The sequence below is a fragment of the Belonocnema kinseyi genome, chromosome 5 (genome assembly GCF_010883055.1).
Source record: "Belonocnema kinseyi isolate 2016_QV_RU_SX_M_011 chromosome 5, B_treatae_v1, whole genome shotgun sequence".
In the NCBI taxonomy this organism is placed as follows: domain Eukaryota; kingdom Metazoa; phylum Arthropoda; class Insecta; order Hymenoptera; family Cynipidae; genus Belonocnema; species Belonocnema kinseyi.
Genome location: NC_046661.1, coordinates 101,192,078 through 101,197,462, shown reverse-complemented (window position 1 = coordinate 101,197,462; position 5,385 = coordinate 101,192,078).

Genomic DNA, 5,385 nt, shown 5'->3' with positions numbered 1-5,385 from the left:
ATCTTCCAAAATTTACACTTTTTTAAAAGTGTAAAGCTTTTCGAATTTTAAATGATTTTTGGAATTCTTTCAAAACGTCTTATTTTTTTTAATGATCGAATTTTTCGTTAAACTTTTGAAAAATCCTTAAAACTATAAACATTGCCTATAAATCTGCCATATTTTTGATAAATTCATAGAAATAATTTAAAATATCAGTATAATTCAATTTTTTACAATTTTTGACAAATATTTTACAATTAAAAAGATTTCCTTAAAATATTGTCGATTTTTCGTTGTAATTTTTAGAAATTATTTGTAACTTTCCCAGGAACCATGAAAAAAAAGTATTTCCTTGAAACCTTTCAAAAATTTTCGAAAGCATCTTTGTCTGAAATGTTGAAAAATGTACATTTTGTTAAAATGTTTTTTAATCTTTCAAAACTTTGGATTATTTTTGAAGGTTTTTCGAAATTTCTAAATATATTTTTTTTTAATTTCGAAAGATTTGTCTAAATATAAGGAATAATAATTTAATGTCTCTTTCAATTAAAATTATAAAAAAAGGATAATGAAAATACTAGTAGAATTTTATAGATTTTATTAGCAATACGTGAGCTACCAAAGATTAGTAGAAAACTAAAATTTCGATTCCTCGATATATTTCCTCATTCAATAGTGTCAAACAGCTAATTGCTTTATAAACATATCTATTAACTTATTTAGGACTGCATATGGCATATAAAAAAAGATTATAAAAATGGAAAAAGTTAAAAATAAAAATGTAATAAAATAACAGGGTAAGGTAACCCTGTTCTGAAATTATGAACGTTAAAAAATTATTTTATTTTAATTTCATGCATAAATTGGCTATACATTAATTATGCATATTCAGGGTCGTCGTGCAAATATAAAAATTATGAATTTAAACTAAAATCACCAAAAAGAAAAATATTCCTACAAAAAAAAGTTTTGTTGGATTCATTGGATTAACATAATGTTAGGAATACATATTCGGGATGATCTGAGAAAAAAAATCTGTCAATATTTCATCGGTTTTTCAAGTCATTTTTCTCATTTTTTCAAAGGAATCTGTATTATCCTCAAAGAATAACAGAATTTCTTAACGCCTGTACATACTAGATAGAGCTATTAATAAAAGTGGTTTCAATTTAAATTTTTTTAAAAAGGATCTTTTCCGCTTGAAATCAAACCACAAAAATTCCGATTGTCAGTCGGGTGCTTTCCCAATAAGCTGTTAGAGAAATCAAGATAAGAATTCTTTTTCAGTATTTATAGACGTTTAGAAATCCTGTTATTCTCTAAAGATAATACAGATTTCTTGAAAAAATAAACGCGTAACACCTGAAATAATTCGTGTATTTCTGAAAGAGAATTCTTCTCTCAATCGCTTTAGTAGCTTAATGGGAATGTGCCCGACTGGCAACAATAAGTTCTGTGGTTCGATTCACAGCAGAGCGAAAGAATATCTTTTTTCAGAAAACCTTTATTTAAAAAAATCCTTTTTTTTTAACAAAAGAACAACAAACTTTGATAAATAACTGTTACATTCTTACAGAGCTGAGTTCACAATCAGATAGAAGTTCTGCAACATATACTAGTCCAGAAAGATATTCACTTCAATATATTAGAAGTAGACAAAGATCTCGATCTTCCTCAGAAGACTCAGTAAATCAGAGACGGCGAAGATTAAATCAGGAACCTGAAAATATTATGCAAGAGGCAACAAATGATAATAATAATTACAACAACAATAATAATGAAGCACATCAAATTAGACGGATGCGGCCTATACGTCTGCGCATACGTCCTCCAACGATGCCTAATCCAATACGCGAGGGTCCGCTTTATCCTGATTCTTCAGAAGGTTCCAACTCACCTGATGAATATCATTCTCATTCTGGTACTTCATTTCATGACGAGGATGAAGTCGAATCTTCATCAGTTGGCAGTACTTCGCCTCATTAAAAGTCACTTGAACCGAAAAAAAAATTATTTACCTTATTGTTTACATTATTTTCTGCGTAGAATAGACTTGATACTGAAACAATTTTAAAAGTAAAAAGATCTCTTACTGCCCATTGTAATTATTTTTACTGTAAGATCTTAGCTTTTATTTTCAGGTTGCTTGCCTTATTTTGTTATAACATTTGTCTAAAAAAGGAATTTCCAATAAAACAGTTCCGTTTCCAACAAAAGACATGAATTTTTAACTAAAATTTTAATTCTTCTACCAAAAAACGCATTTTTAAGATAGTTCAACGCTGAAACCTAGTTGTTAAATTTTTAAACAAAAAGATTCATTGTTAAACAAAAAAATTAATTTTTTAGTGAAAGAAGAAGAATTTTTAACAAAATTCAAGAAGTCTAAACCGAAAAGTTGAATTTTCAACTAAAATAGATGTATTCTTAAACAAAAAGACTATCTTACCGCCAAAAGAGACAAATTTTCAATATTATCCAAGAATTCTCAACCAAAAGAGTTGAATTTTTAAGAAACAAAGAATTTTTTGTAATTTTTAAGAAATTAATTCAACTAAAATCCTTGTTGTTAAATTTTTTGACCAAAAGTTTAATTTACCACCAGTAAGACGAATTTTTATTAATATTTAATTATAATTATTAATATTTAATTTTAATTTTTAAGAAAGTAGTTCAACTCTAAAACCTAGTTGTGAAATTTTTGACCAAAATCATAAATTTTAAAACAAAAAGAATCATTCTTTAACCAAAAAAAAGTTTTTAAAATATTCAAGAATTCTCAACCAAAAAGTTGAATTTCCAACTAAAAAAGAAATGAATAAAACAAATTAATTCACTACCTGGAAAGACGAATGTTCATTCAAATTCAACCAAAAAATTTAATTTAAACAAAAAAATAAAAATTTTATTTTTTATTTTTTAGAAATTATTTTAACCCTAAAGCCTATTCAGATTTTTAAGCAAAAAGATAAATTTTTTAACACAAAAAAAGGAGAATTTTTAATCAAATTTAAGAATTCTCAACCAAAAAGTTGATTTTTTTTAAATAAAAATATTATTTTACTACCTAAACAGACGAATTTTCAATCAAAAAGAATTCTCAACGAAAAATTTAACTTTTTCTAAAAGAAGGAATATTTTTTAACAAAAAGATTAATTTTCCACATAAAAAGCGAATTTTGAAGAAAATTCAGGAATTCTCTACAAACAAACTGAATTTTTAATTCAGAAAGATTAATTTTTCAACCAAAAGATTAATTCCTACTAAAACAAGACAAATTTAAAATAAAATTTATGAATTTATAACCAAAAGGTGGATTTTTCAACAAAAAATATGAATTTGTAAACAAAAAACCTCATTTATTTCCAAAAAGTCGAACTTTTAATAAAATTTAAGAATTCTTATCTCAACCAAAAAGTTGAATTTTTAAGAAAGGTAAAAAAAATTATTTTTTTGTTTTTAAGAATTTATTTCAAGTTTAAAACCTAGTTGTTATATTTTTAAACAAAAATATTAATTTTCTAAAAAAAATGAACTTTTAACGAAATTCAAGAATTTTCGACCAAGAACTTGAATTTTCAACCACAAAAGATGAATTTTTAAACAAAAAGATTAATTGTGTAACCAAAATTTTTTTTTTAATTCAATAATTCTTAACCAAATTTCCAACTACAAATGAAATTAGTAACAAAATTTAATTTACTACCTCGAAAGATGAATTTTCAAAAAATTCAAGAACTCTCAACCGAAAAATTTAATTAAAAAAAATTTTATTTTTTATTTTCAAGAAATTATTTCGACCTTAAAACCTATTTAGATTTTTAAACAAAAAGATTAATTTATTACCGAACAAATGAATTTTTAACCAAATTCAAGAATTCGCGACCAAAAAGCTGACTTTTGAAATAAAGAAGACAAAAACAGACGAATTTTCAATAAAAAAGAATTCCCAACCAAAAATTTAAATTTTTAAGTTAGAAGGAACATTTTTTAACAAAAAGATTGATTTGTCACATAAAAAGCGAATTAAGAACAAAATTCAAGAATTCTCTACAAACAAGCTGAATCTTTAACTCAGAAAGATTCATTTTTCAACCAAAAGATTAATTCCTGCCAAAAAAAAAGACAAATTTTAAATAAATTTTATGAATTTATAACCAAAAGGCTGATTTTTCAACGAAAAAAGATGACTTTTGAAACAAAAAACCTTATTTACTTGCAAAAAGACGAACTTTTAATCAAATTTAAGAATTCTTAATTTAACCAAAAAGTTGAATTTTTAAGAAAAATAAAAAAGAAAATTTTTTATTTTTAAGAAATTATTTCAGCTTTAAGACCTAGTTGTTAGATTTTAAAAAAAGATTAATTTTCTACAAAAAAGAATAATCTTCAATCAAATTCAAGAATTCGCTATCAACAAGTTGAATTTTCAACTAAGAAAAATTAAATTTTAAACAAAATGATTAATTTCGTACAAAAAAAGACCAATTTTAAATAAAATTCAAGAATTTAGAACCAAGAAGTCGAGTTTTCAACGAAAAAATATGAATTCTTCAACCAAAAGATTAGTTTATTACCAAAAACGGAGCAATTTTAAATAAAATTAAAGAATCCTTAACCAGAAAGTTAAGTTTTTAACGGAAAAAGATTAATTTTTTAACAATAAGATTAATTATTTGTAATAGCATTCAGGAATTCCCAACAAAAATTTAAAGTTTCAAATAAAAAGGATGAATTTTTAAACATAAAGCCTAATTTGCTACAAAAAGACGAATTTTTAATAACATTCAAGAAATACCCAGCCAAAAAGTTAAAGTATCAAATAAAAAAGATGAATTTTCAAAGAAAAAGATTAATTTTATAGCAAAAACATTCATCACCTAGAAACATACTAAGAACGTGACAATATGTACTTTTAGAAAAAAAATCTCTAAATTCTAAAAAGTTAATATACCGTGTAAGGCTACTTTGCCTGGGACCCCCCCCCCCCTACCCGTTGCCAAACCCAAGTTTTTCTGAGACCATTAAGATTAACATTTTCTAACTCTCGAATAAAACTGATAATGTTACGCAAAAGAGAATTTAAAAAAAGGAAATAGCCTCTGATTGGAAGATATTGGATCGATCAGGATCAATAGATCGCAACTTGGTGGAACATATCGCGAAAGTAAATTGGGTTATCCATATATTTTCACTCGATCAAGAATCGGTCATTCAATGCCCACGACCTGACCCTTGTCCTGAACGCAATTAATTATGCCAATTGATCGAGTGCTATTGGTTCGTGGGCTCATGAATGTTAATGTGCGAAAAGACATATGTTTCTCTTCCTCCACCCCCCCCCTCCCTTCCAACCACACCCCTTCAACAATTCATTTTCTCTCATCAGAATCCACTCTCTC